At 44.2% G+C, this 23,767-nt stretch overlaps 1 protein-coding gene and 1 pseudogene across 5 annotated transcripts in view; one reads left to right on the forward strand and one right to left on the reverse strand.

Moving 5' to 3' along the window:
* RIN2 (Ras and Rab interactor 2) overlaps positions 1-23,767 on the forward strand; it is a 241,351-nt gene that overhangs the window by 91,687 nt on the left and 125,897 nt on the right. The window lies entirely within an intron of this gene.
* Positions 11,714-12,315, reverse strand: LOC116530129 (annotated as a pseudogene).

A 23,767-nucleotide genomic window follows, 5' to 3' on the forward strand; every position in this document is an offset into this window, starting at 1 on the left:
GAAAGAAAGAAAGAAAGAAAGAAAGAAAGAAAGAAAGAAAGAAAGAAGAAAGAAGGAAGGAAGGAAGGAAGGAAGGAAGGAAGGAAGAAAGAAAGAAAGAAAGAAAGAAAGAAGGAAGAAAAAAGGAAGAAAGAAAGAAGAAAAAAGGAAGAAAGAAAGAAAGAAGAAAAAAAGGAAGAAAGAAAGAAAGAAGAAAAAAGGAAGAAAGAAAGAAAGAAAGAAAGAAAAAGAAAGAAAGGGGAAGAAAGAGAAGAGAAGAAAGAGAAAGAAAAGAAAGGAAGGAAGAAAAACAAAGAGAAAGAAAGAAGGAGGGAGGGAAGGAGGAAGGAAGGAAGGGAAGAAGGAAAGAAGAGAAAGAAAGAAAGAAAGAGAGAGAGAGAGAGAGAAGGAAGGAAGGAAAGAAAGAAAGAAAGCGAGAGAGAAAGAAAGAAAGGGCCGACCAAAGGGAATTTGCCTAACCTGCAGTCTGAAGCTGATTTCCAGGCATGCTGGGAACTGGGGTGATGGAGAGAGGCCAGTGGCAAAGAGACAGCCTTGGGGCAGGTGAGATGATACAGGGAAGAGGCCATGATGGAGGGAGGTGTGGATGTGACACTAGGCCAAAGAAGACCCAATCAATAAGAGAAAGGATTTGTCAGGAGTTACAGACACAGGTGAATCTTGAAGCCAGGTGCAGATGAAGGACATTGGGAAAAGTTTCCAGCCACTGGGTAGGCCAACCCAGGTGCCACGGACAAAGAACCTCGGGCTTGGTGCTGGGCATGGTGGTCAAGCCTGTAATCCCAGTGCTTCAGGAGGCCGAGGCAGGAGGATTGCTTGAGGCCAGAAGCTGGAGACCAGCCTGCCTGAGGGATGCTCGCAGGCTGCTCCCCTGTTTAGGTAGAGACAGTGCCAAATTACTTTTGCATTACTCTTTTCTAGCCTCTTCTCTGATCGTTCTTAATCTACATTAGTCCTTTACACACAAGGTAACTGACTCACCTATACCTTTAGAGATGCTGATGAAATTATTCTTCTGTGACTACGAGCTGTCCACCATATTGAGAATTAAGGCCTGTAAGATGCAGCAGCCATCCGGTCACTTGGGACTCTCACTTAGGATAAGGTGCTTTACATATTCATCAATATTTCTTAAATAGCAATGAATATCATTTGCCATCCTTTGATGGCAACTTACAACCCCTTCTGATCAGATAGTTATGAAGTGGTTGTCATTTCCTGAGTGTGTACAAGCTTGCAACTGGACACCCTGATGTTTCCATCAACCAACCATTTAAGGAGCCTTTGAGGAAGGAATATGAGCCTTTCATTGATCTCTTCTGTAAAGTCAAGAAAACACCAGCATGTGACTGACAAAACTGATGCCAGAGGCTTGGGGGAAAAAAAATCCCAGAGACAAAAATGGAAATTTTTTTGTTTGTATGTTTTGTTTTTGTTTTTGTTTTTGTTTTGTTTTGTTTTGTTTTGAGACAGAGTTTCTCTCATGTTACCCAGGCTGGAGTGCAATGGCGCGATCTCGACTCACCGCAACCTCCGCCTCCTGGGTTCAGGCAATTCTCCTGCCTCAGCCTCCTGAGTAGCTGGGATTACAGGCACACACCACCATGCCCAGCTAATTTTTTGTAGTTTTAGTAGAGACGGGGTTTCACCATGTTGACCAGGATGGTCTCGATCTCTTGACCTCGTGATCCACCCGCCTCGGCCTCCCACAGTGCTGGGATTACAGGCTTGAGCCACCGCGCCCGGCCAAAAATGGAACGTTTTTAAGAGATGCTACATCACCATGTCGTTGTAAGATCAGAACCTGTATATGAAGGAATTTTAGGAATATCTTAATTAATTTTGCTTTTCTTTTCCTTGTAATGTGCATGGGAAAAACTATGATGACAGCATTCTGTGTCTAAATATGACTTTAGAGTTTTAAGAGTTATTTCAATAGGATTAAAGTACATTCTAAGAGAAAAGAGAATAAATGCAGCCTGGTCAACATAGTGACACCCCATCTCTACAAAATAAAAATTTTAAAAAACTTAAATTAGCAGTAGCTGGGCATGGTGGCATTTGCCTGTAGTCCTAGGTATTCCAGAGGCTGAGGTGGGAGGATTGTTTGAGCCCAAGAGTTCAAGGCTACAATGAGTCATGGTCATGCCACTGCACTCCCGCCTGGGTGACAGAGTGAGACTCTGTCTCAGAAAAAAAAAAAAAAAAGAAAGAGAGAGAGAAAGGGAAGGAGGGAGAGAGGGAGGGAAGGAGGGAGGAAGCGGGGGAAGAGAGAGATTGCCATGGTTTAATTGGCAGTGTCTGTTTCATTAGATGATATATAAATAATGATGTCCTTTACTATTGATGGGGACTCAGATGTTATAAAATTTAATATTTCTCCACTGGAGCATTCCAGTGACTGGTCATTCAGAAGTGGAACTAGAACCATGAATAACGTGGCTTTGGATGTGAACTGATTGCAAATCTTGCAGCGTGGCCAGTAGTGGAAGAGAGGCCACTTTTTTGTGACTTTTTAAAGCCTTTATATATATGTACTGGAATATCTTAGTATTCTGCCTCTTTTTTTAACATCTTATTTTTATTGACATATAATCTGTATACAGGAAAGTGCAAAGTCTTAAGCGTACAGCCCAGTGAACTTTATGCACAGACCCCTGTAGCCACCATCCAGATCAAGGTCTAGAACATTTTCATTACCCCAGATGGTTTTCTGTCCCTTTCCTAGTCAATGCCTTCCTAAACAAGAATAGCCGTTATTCTGTTTTCTATTAATATCAACGTTAATTAGTTTTGCCTGCTATTGATCTCCATGCATATGGAATCAAAATATATCCACCTTTGTGACTGGACTGTTTTGCTCAACATAATCTTTTGAGCAAATTCATCCATGTTATTTCATATATCAGTAATTTATTCCTGGGTACTCGTCCATTGTATGAATATACCGCAATTTGTGTATCCATTTTCATGCTGATGGATATTTACGTTGTTCCTAGTCTAGACTATAATGAATCAGGCTGCAATGAAGATTTCTATATGTGTGTCATTTTGTAGACATATGCACTCATTTATTTTGGATGTATAACTGAGAGTGGAATTACTGAATTATAGAGTAAGCATAGATATTAGTGGATTATTCCAGCTTTCCAAGGTAGTTGGACCAATTTTTATTCCCACCAGCACTGTATGAGAGTCCCAGTTGCTAAGACTTGGTAAGATCAGTCTTTTGAATTTTACTTATTCCAGAGGGTGCGTGGGAGTATCTCAATGTGGTTTTAATCTGGATTTTCCTCACTGGGTATGGTGGCACACACCTGTAATCCCAGCTACTTGGGGACGGGTGGGAAGATCACTTGAGCCCAGGAGTTTGCAGCCAGCCTGTGCAACAAAGTGAGACACCGTCTCTAATAGTGATAATGATGATAATAATAATTTGGATTTACCTGATGAGTATTAATGTTGAACACTGTTTCAAGTGTTTTAGGTTTGACTATTCTCTGTAGCTTAGACTCCATTTAAAACTCCATTTAAGTGATTTGTTCTTTTGAAAATATGTTTTGTATATATGCTTATATATTCTAGCCGTAAGTTCTTTGTCACTCATGTGCATTTCAAATATCTTATCCTACTCTGTGTCTTATTCATTCACTTTTTAACTATGTGTTTTGTTGAACAAAAGCATGCAATTTTAATGAGGCCCAACTCATCCCTTTTCATGGTCTATCTTTTTACAAAAATGTATTAAGATGGTTTGTGTTTTTTATGTCCTGTTTAAGAAATATTTGCCTACTCCTTGTTTTTCGGGTCTTAGAATCTTTGTTTCTCTTGCCAGTTTAACTGCTTGCCATTTTCATGAGTGGAGAGAATAGGAATTAGGTCAGGCTACATCTGAGTGAGGCAGGAAGGGCGACAGAGTTAAATTAGGAAGGCGAGGCCAAGAAATTTGTGGAATAGGTTGAAGCAGGAAGAGGCCCAACACTGTCTGATTTTTGGTCTGAAAGCCTTTGGAGTTGGGTAACCTGATAGCTGACTGCATTGCTGACCAGCCCAAATATCTTCATTGCATCTCTTACAGTGCTTGGCAGGGCTTGTCAAATTTTATGAAATCAGTCTCTTCCATGCTTACAGCCCTGATATATTGTCTAGAAACTAAGAAGTCAATGAAGTTCGTGTTTTAGGGACATCATGCTAATGTCTAGAGACCATTATTTTCCTTCTAAGTGCTCAAAAACCAAACTGTCATCTTGGTAATCCCTTCTTGACCATATCCAGGAAATGAAACCTCCTTTCGGAATAATATTTACTTATTCCTAATCCTCTGACTCCTCCCCCATTCTCCATAAGTTTTCCTTACTTACTGAAGATGTCAGTAATTCCGTGATCTCACCTTCCTACAATCAAGGGTAAATGTGTGGGTCTGCTTTTCATAAAGAGACCCTGGCAGGGCCTGGACGGAGCTGCCCGTGTAGTGGGGACTAGAACTAAGCAGGAGTTGGCAAGAGGCTCAGGACACGCAGGGAGAAGGCGGGATTGCCACAAACTGTGTGGAGGACAGAACACATGTCTTAAAGTGGCTTCAGATCAGGTAGCAGCAGCTGAGTTGAGACCTCTGGGCTCAGAAGATTAGCTTTGGAGACTATGGGGCTTTCTTGGGAAGATAAACAGCTCTACAGAGAAAATACTCCCATGACAGGCCCTTCCAGCAGGGTCATCCTTAGAATGTTGGGACTATAATGAATCAGAGTCTCCTTAGAGGCAGGCAGTAATTGGCAGGAACAAGATGGAGAGAAGCCATCCAGCTTCCAGGGATGAGCCAGATAAGGGCAGGCAGGATGTGGCTGCAGAGAAGCCTCTGGGCGTCCACCCTCAGGCACAGGGTCGCGGAGCCTGGTGTCATAGAAAGAAAGGACTGCTGGGATTCACACATTCCGGGTTCTACTCCTGACTCTACCACTCACTTATTGTGAAACATTAGGCAAGAATGGTGCCTCCATCCTAAGATTGACAAGAGAGTCAAACCAGATACTGTGCATAAAATACCCATTTCCCCATTTTTCTCCCATTTCCTTGGCTCTTCTTTCCAGTTGCTATACCCAACAGATAGCTTTCAATTACTATCTTTCTTGCTCACTTTGAAGCACTGGCACCATTAAATAGTCACGGATGTCTTGAAATAAAACCTTCCTTTGGCTTCCATGAAGATCCCATCTATTCCATGACAACAGCTACCATGTACATGCTGACAACTCCCACACAAGTATCTCTAGCACATAGCTTCTTCCTAAGAGCCAGATCCATTGATGTCCCTGCCTCCTGAACTTCCACATGGGTGTCCTACTGACAACTCAAACTCAACAATTCCAAATTCAGCTCATTATCTTTTCCATAAATCTTTCCTTCCTCACCTGCATTCTCTATACAGAGAACCAAGTCATCAAGTCCAAAACTTGGGGCGTTATGGATTAAAGTGCAAGTGGTTTATTTGGGAGATGACCCCCAGAAGCATCATCGGGGGATCTTGGAAGTAAAACAAGGAAGGGAAGGAAGCCAATCTAGAGTGTTTTAACAAGCCTGGCGCCCCCGTAGACAACTGGAACTGAATCCCACTGAAAAACTTTGAGATGCTTTCGAGAGCACAAGCTTCAGAGTCACTCATCCCAAGGAGCAAAGGAGCGGGTGTGTATTTGCCATCTCCTGCCAGGCATGGGCTTGTCTCTGTCATTGGCTGCCCCTTGCACTTCTGGCCTTTCATAGGTGTGATTGCATTGGGTGTCATCACGAGGGAAAACCCTCAGATGAAGTGACACAGATACTGACAACTGGAAGTCAGAAATGGGACTCCTGGTTGGTGCCAAAGGAGATGTCCTGTATCTAGCCCGTCCCTTTACATGGGTATTTCTAGGCTAATTTTCAGGTTGCCTAGTTGTCTGCTCCTCTCGGGCCCCTTGTGTCACTCTCACACACTCACCCTCCACAGAGTCTGGATGGCATGCCCCTCTCTCTGCTTTAACACTGGTAAGCTTGTCTTTTAATGGTTTCTTATTTAATTATGACCCTTACTGGACTATGAGCATATTCAGAACAGAAACCAAGCTTTAATTCACCTTTACATCTCCATAGTTGAGTTAATGAATGAGTAAATGAATGAAGAAAAAAATCTTAAAAGAGGTGGCTCAGCACATAACCAGCTACAAGTTTTTGCAGATTAAGAAAAGTGGCAAATTAAAGCCAGTGCAAGCACCCTTCTTTCAAACACTATGATAATATTCAATCATTTCTAAGCCCACATCCAGTCTTTCCTTATTAAGTTTAGGGTTAGCAGTTGCCCTTATGACCTTATGATGTATAAAATGATCAGCAGAGTAAATCAAGAATGTGTAAAATGTCCTGCTTTGATCAGTCTTCTGGCAGATGTCACACGATTCCTTCTACGCTTCTTGGTCCTATTCATCTCCTAAACTCCTATCCATCCTTTAAAGCCGGTCTTAAATGTCCCTTCTTCTTACAGGTTTCCTTGACCCTCCAAACTCTAGAGAAAATTGATGTCTTTCCAGCTGCACTCTACTCTCATTGTCAGCCTTTGTTATGGTCCGTTCCACAACAGCCCTCCCCTTGACAAAGATTCTCGGCTTGAACAAACTTTAGTCAGGCTCCTGAGCCTCCTCCTAGGCACTTCTGAGCATCTCCTTATAAAATCCAGTTTTAACAAAGGACCTGATGAGTCAGTTGAGCAAGAATCCCCTGCCCTCAATATCTGATCACCCTCCATATCTAATGATCACCCTCCTTATCTGATAATCACCCTCCATATCTGATCACCCTCCATACCTGATGATCACACTCCATATCTGATGATCACCCTCCATATCTGATCACCCTCCATACCTGATGATCACACTCATACCTGATGATCACACTCTATACGTGTGATCACCCTCCATATCTCATCACCCTCCATATCTGATGATCACCCTCCATATCTGATCACCCTCCATACCTGATGATCACACTCCATATCTGATGATCACCCTCCATATCTGATGATCACACTCATACCTGATGATCACACTCCATACGTGTTATCACCCTCCATATCTGATCACCCTCCATACCTGATGATCACACTCATACCTGATGATCACCCTCCATATCTGATCACCCTCCGTACCTGATGATCACACTCCATACGTGATGATCACACTCCATACCTGATGATCACACTCATACCTGATGATCACCTTCCATATCTGATCACCCTCCATATCTGATGATCACCCTCCATATCTGATAATCACCCTCCATACCTGATGATCACACTCATACCTGATGATCACACTCCATACCTGTGATCACCCTCCATATCTGATCACCCTCCATATCTGATCATCACATTCCATACGTGATGATCACACTCCATATCTGATCACCCTCTATACCTGATCAGATTTCTTCACCACCACTATCCCCCAGGTGGTATCTGGCTACCCTGGCCTATCTTCAGCAAGAATCCTGTCGGGTTTGTTTAGCCAGAGTTCCCTGACCCTGATGTTTTCCTCTTGGTAATTTCCTCTTAGTAATATGAATGTGATACATAAACAGTTATACAATGGAAATCCATGGTATTAAAATTTAATGGGGGCTCTATCCACTGGCTTCCTCCACTCTGCTTCTTGGCTGTAAATTCCCACTTGTCCATGCTACATTCAGAATTGAGCACAATCTCTCTCCTCGACCACCCATTGCTGCAGACCTGAATAAAGTCTGTCCTACCGGGCATTAACAAGTATCATTGAACAATGTTTTCTTTAATGCTCTATGTAGACTGTGACTTCTTCGGAGTTAGGATCACAGCTGGTCTTATTCACCTTGGTGTTCCCAGTGCTTGGGAGCACAGTTCCTGGAACTGAATCCTTACCAAATGCACATTTACTGAATTGAATGCCCTTTCATTGCTAGATCTTGTCTTTGTGCTGGTTTGTAATTTGACTTAAGGTAGCAACATCTGCCCTCCAGTATGGAGCCAGGGGACCTGTGCCATGTTCTTCCCTGCTGGTATCATCTATTTTTCTCTCTTCTTTCATCCTCACTCTGTGCCTATTCTTTTCCTCCCAACTTGTCCGTTTACATAAGGTGAGTGCTTTCTCATGTATGTCTTATTGGTTTGTTTGATAGAGTTGCATAGGAAGAATCAAGAGGAACAGCGTGTATGTGCAAGGAAAAAGGCGGTATACATGGGCAGCCTGGCGCTTATGCATGTCAGCCTGGCACTTACGCATGGCCTCTGGGGTCAGCACTTGTCACTTCCACTTACTCCCTGTTGACCTTAGGAACATTATTTAACACCTTTTGTCCCATTTCTATAACATTAGCAGTGATTAAGGGCTCACCTCTCATAGATGTTGTGCATTACATGAGACCCTGTGTGTGCCTCAGCTTTCCACCCTGGGCCTTATCATTGCAGCTCACATCAGCTTGACTGCTGGCTGCTTGCATTTGCGTCTCTCTGTCTGGAGAGTACTGGGGAGTTAATGTCTCCACCAGCGGCCTTCAACCAATGGCTGATGGAAGTCAGTTGTAGCCATATCCCAGCTCCCTCACCGCCTTCAGATGGGATCACGCGGAGGCTTGTGTTTGACACTGCTTGCCAGAGATACTCTGTGAGATGAAACTCCAGTTGTCCACAGGAGTCAATGGCTTGGAAATCATCCTCTTTTCTGCTTCACTTTCCCATTCATCTACCAGTGTTTGTTAGAACTACCTTCCCAGAAATTACCTGTCCTGTAATCCTTGCCTTGGGGTTTGCTTCTGAGAGAAGGCAAACTGGGACAGTATGTAAACTGCCTAGCTGATACCTTGGATCTAGGAAGTCCCTGAATGGTGGTTGTTTCTACTGTTATAAAACTGCCGTTCCTCAGTGGAAAGCAAAGATGCTGCTAGATGGGAGAGGTCACTCCCATCCTGCATTCATTTTCACACTGCTCTGAGAAACCCCATGTGGGCATTGCCAGGCCATCAATAATGGTCAGCTTACAACATGCATTCTCAGCAGGAACTAGATTGCCCCCGAGAAGGCAAAAATTGGTTCTTGGGGGAGGACGGTGGTAAAAAACCAACTTTTTCTTTTACTGTATAAAACACAGACATGCATATGATACATAAACAGTTATACAATGGATATCCATGGTATTAAAATTTAATGGGGGGATCAATTAGAAAAAAAATGTATAAAAAGGCTGGAAACATAGTCTGCAAGAGGCAGGAGAAGTTGCTATTGACAGTACCCTGGCCTTTGCTCGTCCTGGGTGGCACTGTTTAGCTTGCAGGGTTCATGTCCTCTTTCCTGGAGTGAGGAGTTAACAGCTGAACTTTCATAACGTTGTTTGGTTAAATTTGCCCTACAGGGCACCAAGCTCTTTGGCAAAACATTCATCTGTTTGTGGTTAGGATTTTCCTGGTTCTTATTAACACCAGACATGGCCACATTTCGAAAATCATGAGGCTTGGCTCTATAAACAGAATTACCAGGTCATCAAACACAGCATCTTTTGAGTCCTTCCTTCCTGACTTCACCGAAGTCCCTCCTCTAGGGCAGACAGCATGGAATTGGACAAGAAGAAAAGAGGAACAGGTTCTTTAGTTCCAATATTCATTTCCCTTGTCAAAATATGATCATTAAAAAGTTTAAAAATAGAGCTCTCTTATAGACATATAAGGAGCCTAGGGTTCAAGACTTTTTAGGAAGGCATCAGCAGGTGAGCAAAGCTAGCTCAAAGCAGGATGGTTACCAGGGGTTGGCGTATATTGTAATCAGTCCAGAGAAAGCCTGCTGAAATGCGGTACATATACTCACTACCTGTGATACAAAGCTGACTGCCATCCTCACAGGGCCATCAAATCATCAACTTTGGAGTTGTTCTCTACCAGACAAATGTTATTTGTAAATTGTATTCGGATAGTTATATTTGGGTATTTTGGATTTTTTTTTTCCTGAGATCACCTAAATTCACCTTAACACTTTCTGTAGCATTCAAGCTAGGCTGTGAAATCTTAACAAGCTTTATTTCTTCATTTTCTCTTTTGAGTATCTGAAAGACTGCTTGAAAACCCTGAATTCGCTTATCCTTCAACATCAAAGATGCTGGGGACCAAGGCGCAGACAGTGGTTTTCCGAAAATGTTTACAACTCATCCATATTTAGCACTTGCCAATTTCCGAGGTGTAAATAAATACTCCAACCGTGGTCATCTTCAAATTACCAACAGAATGTTGTTAAGGTGGAGTTAAGAAGAGATGCTCACCGTCACCACTGAGAGATGGCATATTTTGGTTCCAGCCTGTCATCAGGTGTGTGTTATGACATATTTTCTATACGTTGCAGTCACAGCATTCAAGTTACTTTTCGAGGAGGTACAATCAGACCACTCGGTAAATGGCTCTAAAGAGCCAGAAAGGTCAGCTCAGCTAAATAAAACTGCCAAATAAAACTGTATGGCCTGGATCCTTCATATATACTCTGAGGGGTCCTTCAGGGATTACACAAATTTTAATTCAAATTTCATTTTAAAAGTCTTTCTTTCTCTTCCTTCCTTCCTTCCTTCCCTCCCTCCCTCCCTCCCTCCTTCCCTCCCTCCCTGCTTCCTTCCCTCCTGCCTTCCTTCCTCTCTTCCTTCCTTCCTTCCTTCCTTCCTTCCTTTCTTTCTTTCCTTCTTTCTTTCTTTCCCCTTCTTTCTTGGTAACAGGGTCTCGTCTGTCACCCAGGCTCAAGTGCCGCACTGCAATCATGGCTCACTACAGCCTTGACCTCCTGAGTTCAAGTGATCTTCCCTCCTCAGCCTCTCAAGTAGCTGAAACTATAGGCACACACCACTGGGCCCAGCTAATTTTTTTTGTAGAGATGAGGTCTCACTTTGTTCCCCAGCCTGGTCTCAAACTCCTGGCCTTAAGCAATCCTGCTTTGGCCTCCCAAAGTGCTGAGATTGGCACCATGCCTGGCCAAATGTTATACTTTAAAAAAAATAATAAAAATGTACACAGACATACATATGTAGCAAATGTGTAAAGATAGATTTGCATACATATAATGGCAGTGGTCTCCAAGCTTTCTGGCACCAGGGACCCATTTCTTGGAAGACAGTTTTTCCATAGACAGGGTTGTATGGGAGATGGTTTTGGAATGATTCAGGCACATTACATTTATTGTGCGTTTATTTCTGTTATTATTACATTGTAATTTTTAATGAAATAATTATGCAACTCACCATAATGTAGAATCAGTGGGTGCCCTGAGCTTGCTTTGCTACAACTAGATGGTCCCATCTGGGGGTGAGGAGAGACAGTGACAGATCATCAGGCATTAGATTCTCATAAGGAGCATGCAACCTAGATCCCTCTAGATCTGTGAATAGGGTTCACAGTTCACAATAGGGTTCACACTCCTTTGAGAATCTAATGCCGCTGCTAATCTGACAGGAGGCGGAGCTCAGGCACTAATGTCAGCCATGGGGAACAGCTGTAAATACAGACGAAGCTTGGCTGGCTCAGCTGCCCCCTGCTCAACTCCTGGTGTGCAATCTCGGGGGGCGGGTGGGGGTTGGGGGATATATGGGACTGCTGAACGCCGAGTTTAGAATTCTTGTAACCTCTGAGAAGAAAAGGGACACGTGATAGAGAGGAGTCCACAGGGCTGGGGAATGCAGAGGGATGTGACAGATATTAAACCTTTTTGTATATCTTTAACATTGCATTCTAAATCAACAAAACATAGAGCCACATATGGTTTTTATATCAAATTTCAAGCTTTAAAAAACACTAACGTGCAATTGTGTTGCTAGATTTGTTTTTTATTTTTATTTATTTGTTTTTGAAGGAAAATTTGTATTACTATAATTATTTTCGTGTACAGAAAACTCAACAGTATACATTTAACCCAGTTTAGTGGCAAGTTCTTTAGACTCTACCTTGGGGATGTTAGCCACAGACTTGGGACCCAGAATATCGCCTCTCCGGTGAGGGTGGATGTCGTTGTATCTGTCGTTGTAATTGGTCCTGACAGCTTCCACCAGCTTAGCCAAAGCACCTTTGTCTTCCGAGCTAAACTGTGTGAAGGCAACAGTGGTGCAGGTCTCCCTGTGGACTAGACGTCCCTGTCTTGCCTCCCCCTTGATAATGCAGTAAGGGACCCCCATTTTACAACACGAGTCAGGCAAGAAGACAACCAGCTGGAAGAACACATTAGCTGAAGAGTGTGTTTTAAAGCAATAAATTTCAAAGCTAGCTTGGTGTTTATTTGTTTGAGACAGTCTACTTGTGTAACCAGACTGGAGTGCAGTGGCGTGATCTCAGCTCACTGCAACTTCCACCTCCCAGGTTCAAGTGATTCTTGTGCCTCAGCCTCCTGAGTAGCTGGGATTACAGGCAGATGCCATCACACCAGGTGAATTTTTGTCTTTTTAGTAGAGATGAGGTTTCACTATGTTGGCCAGACTGGTCTTGAACTCCAGACCTCAAGTGATCTGCCTGCCTCAGTCTCACGAAGTGCTGGGATTACAGGTGTGAGCCACCATGCCTGATTAATTTATTTTTGAACACACATGTTAGTGTTTTGCTGTGCAAAAACATCAAAATATCACTAAGAATCTTGTTTTATTTTTGTTTGTTTAATGGAATGCATTTTTAAATTTTTAAACAATTTCAAATTTACACAAAGTTTGCTAGTACAGAGACTCATATGTCAGTTATCCAGTTGAACACGTTTTGACATTTTACCACATTTGTTTGATTTCTCTTTTTATCTCTCATTCCACAGTGAAGACAATGTAACACTTGCCCATGTGCACACAGGCCCATGTGCACACACACACTTTTTTTCTAAAAACACAAGCCCATGTTCACAAATATACTTTTTTCTAAACCATTTGACAGTAGGTTGCATGTGTCATGCCCCTTTACCACTTAATACTTTTGTGTTTACTTCTTAAGAACAAGGACATATTTTTACAGCATCACAATACAGTTACCAAATTCAGGAAACTTAGTATTGATGCAACACTTTAATCTGTTGCCCATGTTTCAGTTTTTCCAATTATCCCAATAAAGCCATTTACAGCATTTTGTTTTCAGTTCAGCATCCAACTGAGGATCATTTATTGAACTGAGTTGTCACTTCTCTTTACTTCACTCTGAAATGGATCCTTAGCCTTTCTTTGCCTTTTAAGAACTTGACATTTTTAAGGCGGGCAGGCCACCATCTTTGTAGAGTGAGACTCGGTTTGTGTTTGTCCGATGCTCCTCACAGGTGATTCACGTTCTGCACCCCTGGCAGGAATGCCCCAGAGGGATGCAGTGGCCTCCTCAGTGCCGGATATCAGGAGGCACATGTGGTAGATTTGTTTTATTCCTGGTGACACTAATTCCAATAGTTTAGTTAAGATCCTCCAAGTTTCTCTGCAGAGGGAGAATTTTAAGAGTTGTGGTTTGTCTAAAAATGAGAGATGAATCAAAGTAGAAGAGTACTTAGACTTTGCTGGGTGACGGCCCCAAAGCGCCTCTGAAGATGCTCTGCAGCTGGGCGAGCCAGCCTGCTCTCCGAAATGCAAGGCGTTTTTGTGGGATAAGAAAGGGCAGCATCAGCAGCCTGCTCTGTGGCTGGGGCTGCAAAAGCCATCAGTGTCGTCACATCTGGCGTGGGGCACGCTGGTGCACAAAGAGCTGAACCAAGCTCCACGGCAGGAGCCAACACCAGGCCAGGCCTTGAGGAGGCCTGTGAGTGTGGCCAGTCCCCTGCTTCGGTGACGTGATATTTGTGCAGCACTGCTCTTCTGAGGTTTCCCCAACTTTCCCATACAAAATAAGGATGGCCTTTCTTCTGAGCCAGGGCTGCCCAAGCGGTAGGCCACAAACCATGCATCGCCTGACCCAGGCTGGGGCAGCAGCGTCTCCGAGAAAAACAGGAAACGGACAGCCTGGCTATGTTATGAGTTTCTCAGTGGTTCCATGTGGCTTCAGTAACAGGATAATTTTCCTCCATGCAGTAAAATACCAAAATAAATGAAGATGTATTTTATTGGAAACATTTTATTTTAGTAAATTATTTAGTGTCCAGCACTGTTTTAAGTACTCTTACAGGTTCACCCGTGAATTCATACCACAGACTTTCACTGGGTCAGGAAACACGTGGGATGGGCAGGGCAGGTCTTAGGGTCTCATCCAGGCTTTATGATGCTCTGGGCACACGGTGACATCAGACAACAGGCCGTGCCCTGCCCTGTAGGGGTACACAGCCTACGTGTGATAAACAGACGCCTGTAATCATGGGGTTGTGGAGGCTGTCAGAGGGGCCTCGGGGACCCAGAGAGGGGAAGGGCTAATGGTGGGGATGGGCAGGAAGGGAGGTTGCACAGAGAAGGTGATCTCAGCTGAGTCTTGAGGGATAAAAAGGTGTTCACCTTACTTGGAATATTCTCAGGAGTTTTTGGGACAAAAAAAATGTAAAAAAAAAAGATGTTTACCAGGTGGTGTGGGGGGGAGCATTTTAAACAGATACTGGGTGATCTCTGCAGAGACACATAGTGTGGGTGAGTCTGGGCTCAAGAGAGGGATTAGAAATGCAAATAAAGGTTGGAATGAAATTGATGAGGACCATATATGCTGTGACAACGAGTTTGGACTGAGTATCAGTTTGAACTGCGTGTGGCCAGTGACCTGCTTTGGTGACGTGATATGTGTGCAGCATGACTTTTCTGAGGTTTCCCCAACTTTCCCATATAAGATGAAGTTGGCCTTTCTAATGAGCCGGGGCTGCCCAAGTGGCGGGCCACAAACCATGCATCGCCTGATTAGATTTTGTGTTTTAGGCAGGGTTTCCCAAACTTAAAAGGAAGGGTTTCTGGGGATCAAGACTCTCACTACCCCTTCAAAGGTTGCTGACTTTCGTCATGTGGTCAGGTGGGGAGAGGAAGCCATGTCACCACTGACCACACTGAAGATGGGTGAGCACTGACCCTAGGGAAGGACCAAACCAAGAGACAAGAAGAAGCTGGGGAAATGGGGCCTGGTTGAACTGTGAGCTGCTGGATTGGCCCATGCCACTCCATGAAGCCTCCACCCTCACCCTGGGCTTTAGGCCATCCCTTAATCGCTTTTACTGCTTAGAGATTGTTAAGCTTTTATTTTGTTCTTGGGTTTTTTCAGAGACAGGGTCTCACTCTGTGGCCCAAGCTAGCGTGTAGTGGTGTAGTCACAGGTACTGCAGCCTCAGACTCCTGGACTCAAGTGATTTTCCCACCTCAGCCTCCCAAGTAGGTGGGAATACAGGTGTGCACCACCGTGCCTGGCTAATTCTATTTATTTATTTATTTATTTATAGAGAAGGGGGTTCGCTATGTTGCCCAGGTGACACTGCTGGACTCAAGCAATTCTCCTGCCTGGGCCTCCCAAAGCGTTAGGATTACAGGCATGAGCCACCACACGGGGCCAAGTTTTTATTCTGAAATAATCTCAAACTTCCGGAACCGTGGCAACAATAGTTCTAAGGACTCCTCTGTACTGTTGACACAGGTTCCCTGACCTGTGCCATTTTGCCCCATTTCCTGTATCAATCTCTGAACCAGGTTAGAGTAGATTGCAGACATCAGACCCTTCACCACTTACTGCGCCAGTATATACTTCTAAAGAACAGGGATGTTCTCCTACATATGTATATACATATATATATATAGGGGGGTTATTAAAATCACAAGGTCCCACAATAAGCCGTCTACAAGCTAAGGGGCAAGGAGAGCCAGTCCGAGTTCCAAAGCTGAAGAACTCGGAGTCCAATGTTCGAGGGCAGGAACCATTCAGCACGGGAGAAAGATATAGTCTGGGAGGCTAAGCCCATCTGCCTTTTCACATTTTTCTGCCTGCTTTATATTCTAGCCACACCGGCCGCTGATTAGATGGTGCCCACCCAAATTAAGGGTGGGTCTGCCTTTCCCAGTCCACTGACTCAAATGTTAATCTCCTCCAGTAACACTTTCACACACACCCAGGATTAATACTTGGAATCTTTCAATCCAATCAAGTTGACAGTATTAACCATCACACTTCCATAGGAAAATGGGAACAGGAGTCAGAGAAGCGTGTGATCAAGCAGGGGTGTGTGTGTGTGTGTGTGTGTGTGTTGTGTTGTGTGTGTGTTCATAACCGTCTGTGATTCCCTTGGTTTGGGTCTCCTCAGAAGCAGACCCTGAGATTAGAATTAAAATGCAAACCATTTTTGGAAGGTAAAATGGATACTAGGAGGAAAGTGTAGAATCAAATGAATGGACAGTCAACATAGGGTTTATTTTCAAGCTGGCCCTCACTGGGACAGCTGGAGATTCATCTCACAAGGGGTTTCTGGGAGACAGTATAGACTGTGCACCTCAGAGTTATCCCACTAAGACGAGGTAGTGGGGTCGAGGTGAGAAAAATCACCGTTGCTAGTAAATAGCAGTGCATCACGCACTATATGGTTTCAGAATTTCCTCTGCCTCAGACTGCCAACCTAGGTCTCATGTTCCAGCTGTTCTAGGTTTGGCTTGTTCTAGGTTTGGCTGGGAGTTAGGGCATGGAATGCCATGTGTGAAAACACTCAGCAAAGATAGATGGGTGAGGAATGTTTCCTGTCTCCACTTCTGTGGGGTCTACTCTGAAGAAGGCACAACCAATGTACACATCATAGCTTCACGAAGGAATCGTAGGCAGAAACTCTGCTCCACAGGGACTATATTTCCAGTTAAAAATGCTGAAGTGGATTCTCACTTTATTTCAGTGATGTTTATGGGGAGGACACTAAGATTTAGGAATTGTGGACTCTTAAATGTTATTTCACTAGTTCAGTGGTGAGGTTAGATCATTATGGGGGTCATGCTCAGGGAAAAGTCCATGAGCAAGGTGGGTGATATGGTTAGGCTTCATGTCCCCACTCAAATCTCATCTTGAATTGTAATCTCCAGGTGTTGAGGGAGGGACCTGGTAGGAGGTGATTGGATCATGGGGGCAATTTCCCCCATACCTAGTGACAGTGAGTGAGGAGTGTTCAGATTTACAAATGTTCAGAAGTTCCTCTTTCTTTCTCTCTCCTGCCACCTTGTGAAGAAGGTACTTGCTTCCCCTTCTGCCTTGATTGTAAGTTGCCTGAGGCCTCCGCAGCCATGTAGATCTGTGAGTCGATTGAGCCTTATTCTTTTATAAATTACCCTTGTCTCCGGAAGTTCTGTGTAGCAGTGTGAGAATAGGCTAACACGGTGGGCTTGAGCTAGTCTTTGAAGAATGGACAGAATTTGGATACGTGAAGCAGAAAAGGTGTGGGGCCACTGATCAAAATGTAAAGGTGGGAGTGGGCGTGAAGTGTGGCTAAGATGGAGATGCACGTGCGATGTACCTGGCTCGCCTCCTCCTACCTTATACTCCTGTGCACTTCTTACTACAACTTTCTGCCTGGCAGACTGAGGTGCCATCAAGTTAATACCCACAGGCACAATTCCCCAACAGTGACCCACACAGCCCAGCTTCCTTGACCTCAAGTGGGACACCCCTGAAGCACACTCACCCCACACCATCTACACTCCCCAGTGGCATCATGCTCCAGTGGCCCCCAGCTACACATGTTCAGTCTTAAAGGATAAATATTCTAAAGGTAAAATCATGACACTATTACAACTTAAAAAAAAAAAAAAACAACTGTGTCAGAGTGAAATAATGGACATTGGAAACTACAAAATGTGGGACACCGGGTGGGGGGAGTGAGTGTTGAAAAATTACCCATTGATTACAATGCTCACTATTCGGATGGTGGGTATACCAGAAGCCCAAACTTCACCACTATGCAATATATCCATGTGAGGTCGTACCCTCTAAATATATTTTATAAATAAATTTTTAAAAAACTGTGTCAAAAATGTTTTAAGCTCATTAATGAATGAGGGAAATGGTAAAATGCCACAATCGATTTAAAAGTAGATTCAAATAGCATTTACGTACAAACATATAAATCACATTTTCTTTCTTAATTTTTAATTTACTTTTATTTTTGAGACAGAGCCTTGCTGTATCGCCAAGGCTGGAGTGCAGTGGTATAGTCCTGGCTTGCTGCAGCCTTGACATCCCGAACTCAGGTGATCCTCATGCCTCCACCTCCCAAGTAGCTGGGACTACAGTCTTATGCCACCACACTTGGCTAATTTTTAAAATTTTTTTTATAGAGATGGGGTCTCACTATGTTGCCCAGGCTGATCTTGAACTCCTGAGGTTTCAAGGGATCCTCCTGCCTCGGCCTGCCTAAGTGCTGGAATTATAGGTGTACACCACCATGCGCAGACGTATAACACACCTTTTCTGAAAAGGGCCAGATAATATTTTAGTATTTGCAGGCCATGTAGTCTCTGTTGCAACTACTCAGTTCTGCCATTGCAGCCTGAAACAGCTATAGACAATATGTTAGTAAAGGAGTGGTTGGTGATGTTTCAATGAAACTTTATTCTCAAAAGCACGTTGTAGGTGCATTTGGCCTACACACCTTCTTTGCAGACCCCTGATATAGGCAGTTAAGGACACTGAAATGACTTCACAAGTGGATGCAAAGCTGGTCCATATCCACAGGGCAATAATCAATTGCATCTTTATAGAACTGAATTTGCATCTCTGTTGGCAATACTCATTTACATTTTTATCAGTTTTCTACAATTTACAGAATTGAAAATACAGTTGATCCTCATTATTTGTGAATTCTGTATTTGCAAATTTGCCTTCTTGCTAAAATTTGTGATTCCCAAATCAATAATCATAGTGCTTTTGTGGTCGTTAGTGCACATATACAGAGGAGCAAAAATTTAAATCATCTGGCGCATTCCCAGTTAGGATGAATGAAGGTCTACCTTCTTATTTCAGCCTTCATATTGTGAAAAAGGGTCCTTTTTGATGTCTATTTAGTACTGCTTTTTTCACATTTTGGGGTGTGTGTGTGTGTGTGTGTGTGTGTGTGTGTCTTTTGGTTATTTCACTGTTTTAAGAGGACCCTAAAAGTAAATGCCAAAGAGCTGTTTCAGGGTAAGCAGGCTGTGATGGAGGAAATATGAATGTTAGGTAAACTCTGTTCAGGTGTAAGTTACAGTGCTGTTGACCATGACTTCAGTGTCAATGAATCAACAATACATGTTAAATAAGGTGGTTTTAACTAGAAACACACATAAAGCAAGGTTATGCATTGATCTGTTCATGAAAATGCTATGGCCAGGGGCTAGCAGGAACCTAAACCTGTGTTTCCCCTAGGAACAAGGGTTCAGTGTTTGCTAATTCACGGCTGGTGATGACTTTATAGAACTTAATACCATGAAGAACAATTGATTGTGGCTCAAAGAAAGACAGTGAAATGTGGAGCTAGCCCAGGAGGGTGCTCAAGACAGCATACCCTGTAACTCTCTCCTAATGCTTCCTGGTGTCAGTAATGCACGTTTCCTTGGCTGCCTTTCCTTCCTGACTCCCTCACAGTAGCTGTCTCCCTTCCCTACAGTGTTTCCTAGGACCATCTCCCAAGGAAACAACTTGCACAGCAATTTTTCTCTCAGAGTTGGCTTCCAGGGGAACAGAGACTAAGACAGGTTACACTGAGCAGAGGAGCATAATGAGAGTTGAGGGTATAGCGGCATAATTAGCAACTGAGAATGAAAAGCTGGGTTGGTTGAAGAGCAGGAGAGGCCCTAAGTATCCACCTATGGAATATAGATAAATTTTCTATTTTTTAAATTATTTTACTTATTCCTTCATGTATTTATTGAGACAGCACCTCACCCTGTCACTCACACTGGAGTGCACTGGTGTGATCTTGGCTCGCTGAAGCCTCCGTCTCCTGGGTTCAAGCAATCCTCTTGCCTCAGCCTCCTGAGGAGCTAGGATGACAGCTGGATGCCACCACACCCAGCTAATTTTTCAATTATGAGTAGAGTCGGGGTTTCGCTATGTTGGCCAGGCTATTCTTGAACTTCCGGTCTCAGGTGATCCGCCCACCTTGGCCCCCAGAGAGTTGGGATTACAGGCATGAGCCACCGTACCCAGCTGATACATTTTTAAATTCTTAAAAAATGGGTTAACTGGATGTGGTATTGCACACCTATAGTCCCAAAGGAGTCTGAGGCAAGAGGATTGCTTGAGTCCAAGAGTTTGAAGCTACAGTGAGCTATGTTTCTGCCACTGTAGTTCAGCCTAATCAACAGAGGAAGATGCTGTCTCTAAAAAATAATAATAATAATAAATTAATAAATAAATAAAAAATGGGTTGCAAACGGAAGCAGAATGCTGGTGCGGGCCTGCAGGGTGGAATAGAACAGATACAGACACTGGTGATGCACAGACATTTAAATCACCCAACACATTCCCAGTGGAATGTGTCTTTTGGTGCGGGCCTGCCGGATGGAGTGAAGCAGAGACAGACAGTGTGATGCACAGACGTTTCAAGAGCTGCTGAAGCCATTAGAGTCGTCGCGGTCCAAGGCCTGAGTGAGTGCAGATGATGGGTAGGAAGATGAGTGACGCTTCAACCGGAAGACTCAGCAGAACAGCAGGGCGACGGATGTGCAGAGCAAAGCAAGGGCAGAGCCAGGGCCCCTCCCTCTGAGGCTTCCAGCCTGTGGTTGTCATTAAGACAAGCGGGAGTGAGGACTTCAGGGGAACGGAATGTGAAGTGGAAAGTCCACACTGGAAGCTACATTTCAGAGAAAGAACCCAAAGCTGAGTGCTGCTTGTGCTTTTATCTAGACAATATTTCTGAGTACAGGAAAGGAGGAAGAGGACTCCACAAACTCTTGGCTTTTGTTTTTATTTTTATTTTTTATCAGATCCAGGAAAAATAAGTAGTTGCAATCCAGAAATAATGCACAGCTTTGCCAACTGAAAGGTTTGACTTCAATCCTCTGGTTTCTCTTCAGGTCGTATAAATCTGTCACCTTTGACTGGAAGATTTGATTTCTGTCTACTCTCTGTGTATACCTCAATGAGATAATAAAGGGATAGACTACAATAATAATTTAAAAAACAGGGAGGAGGAGAGAAAAGGAAAGACCCCTAACTAAGAGAATAGAGCTTCCCTGGAAAATAGGGTCTATGGAGAAAGCCTTGGTTAAAATAGAAGCTTCCAGATGTAGGGAGGACTCATGTTGTAGAGAGAGGTGCCACACAGACTATGGTGGCATCACAGACAGGTAAAATGGGCATATGCGAGCAAAAGCCCTTTGTAAATCACATGCTGGCAGGGTGCGGTGGCTCACGCCTGTAATCCCAGCACTTTGGGAGGCTGAGACAGGAGGATCACTTGAGATCAGGAGCCTGAGACCAGCCTGGCCAACACGGTGAAATCCTGTGTCTACTAAAAATACAAAACTTAACCAGGTGTGTGGGTGGGTGCCTATAATTCCAGCTACTCAGGAGGCTGAGGCAGGAGAATCACTTGAACCTGAGCGGAGTAGGGGAGTGGGCGGGGAGGTTGCAGTGAGCCAAGATCGCTCCACTGCACTCCAGCCTGGGCGACAAAGTGAGACTGTCTCAAAAAAAACAAAACAAACAAACAAACAAAAAAAAACACCTTATACCAATTCAAGTATACTGGGGCATTCATTGTTTTATAGCCAGGCCAACCCATCCGGGTAGGCCAGTGAGGACTGTGAAGAGGTCAGTTTGGCCCAGCTTGCTTTCCTGATTTCAGCAAAAGCACTTAATAGCCTTCTGGAGGAGAGTGAAAAGATACGGTCTTCAGGAAGATAAAGATAAAGGTCTTCTAACCTTCCCCCTCGCTGGAGATGCTATTACAGCCACCCAAAGAGAGGGACCCCTTGTTTCAGCAGATACAGCTTCTAGGCATGTTATCTGTTTTCCTGTTATCTGCAGTAACTCGAGGTCAATGGACTCTAACTCTAGAGGGGTCATAACATTACCCCAGCCCCAGAGAAAGTGCGCATGTCTCAGATTCAAGGCAGAAGTGTTTCTCAATGCTTACTGGATATGTTTTGACTCCCAAGACAAGAATGTTTGTAGGGGAAAGGCAGCTGGTTTAGGATTGAGAGCAAGATTTCAGGAGTCTAAGATGGTGAGTCCATAGTGCAGGGTTATAGTGTTTTAGACTCGCCCAGTGAAAGAGCCATAAGGCAGGGGAAGGAGCACAACAGCCAGGATGCTTCTCAGGAGAGAGCCTGGTCTCTTCGCTGGAATTCAGAGCTCGAGAGAAATTAGGTTGCCACAGGGCTGTTGAGCCTAAGCCCACCTGCTTTCTGCAAGTGCCGCAAGGGTGTAACAAGGCTCGCACAGGACAAACCTTATACTTCTGCAAACCAGGACTGGATGGAGGGTGGGGGAGGACTAAAAGCCGTGGTGGGGCTGGGTGTGGTGGGGCTGGGTGTGGCGGGGCTGGGTGTGGTGGTTCATGCCTGCAATCTCAGCACTTCGGGAGGCTGAGGTGGGAGGATCGCTTGAGCCTGGGAGGTCGAGGCTGCAGTGAGCCATGATGACGCCAGTGCATTCCATATGGGTGACAATGAGACTCTGTCTCAAAAAAAAAAAAAAAAAAATAGCAGCAGAAGCTGTGTCCATTCTGTTGTGAGCCCTAAGATGAACCAACCTGCCACCCAGTTGTACCTTAACTCCTGAGATGTGCACTTTGTCCTATCCTAACCTCACCCCTCCCCATGGAAGGAGAAGTCTTTGGAGCAAACAGGTTGTGCCAGTCTTGGGCCCACAGCCCCTCCCTGCCTTGCCCATGCACCAGATGCCCAGAGCTCTGGAATCTCTGCCCACATGGCCCAAGCCTGTTTCCACTGCCTGGCAGGCTGTCTCCCGTGCGCCTGGCCCATGGGCTAACTCTGCTCCTGGAGTAGCATCCATAGGCTGGAAAGTCCAAGGAGGCAGAGCACTTGGACATGAAAAATGGGGTATCCACAGAGCTATTGGAGGGAGAGGAGGGGTAGCAAACCATGAGGCAGGTCCAGCGTCACTGCATGTCCCCATTGTCAGGACAAAACACTGAGGAGTCTGAGAATTTTACATTGAAACCAGGTTTCCCAAGTCCTTGTAAAGGCACATTTGTCATGGTAGGAGAATAGAACTATTTTAGTTAACAGTTTGTTGTCTTGATTTATAATTTTTAAAATATTCAGACAGAAATTATAAGTGAACTTCCATCTTCCCTCTTACCTCAGTCCCTGAAAAGATCAGTGTCCACCCAGCATCCCCATGGGTGGCATGAGAACCCAGACACGGGCAATGATGCTGTCTCCACTATCCCCTGAGGCCATCCCTCCATCCATCCATGCATGGGTCCACATGACCTCCCTGCTCTGCTCTGTTTTCCATAATATGACTCTTTGGCTATCACTATGACCCAAAGCAGCCTCTCTCAGACATGAGTTTGTACCCACGCTCAAATAGTCTCAATGAATAAGAGATAATCCTGCTTTCTCCCCTGTACCTTGGGCTGGACGCTAACCACACCTGCTCTGTCTGGCTCCACTGCCATAGGAAGGAGTCAGACATCTGAACAAGAGGGTGGGGTGAGGTAGACCATTGAGAGGAAAACCCTAGGCTTCAGAGAACCTGCAGAGCCCAGCAGAAATTATTTGGTAGTTGCAAATAGTGCAAAACTGAATACTAGGAAACTGGATTTGTGAAATATGCCATATCCTTGTCATGCCTAACAAAAAACGTGAATGCCACTGGTCAGCCAAGACTGACTTTTTTTTTTTTCTTTTTTTTTTTTTTTTTT

Source organism: Sapajus apella, unplaced genomic scaffold (genome assembly GCF_009761245.1).
Source record: "Sapajus apella isolate SASKATOON/1434 unplaced genomic scaffold, GSC_monkey_1.0 scaffold65, whole genome shotgun sequence".
NCBI classification, from domain to species: Eukaryota; Metazoa; Chordata; class Mammalia; order Primates; family Cebidae; genus Sapajus; species Sapajus apella.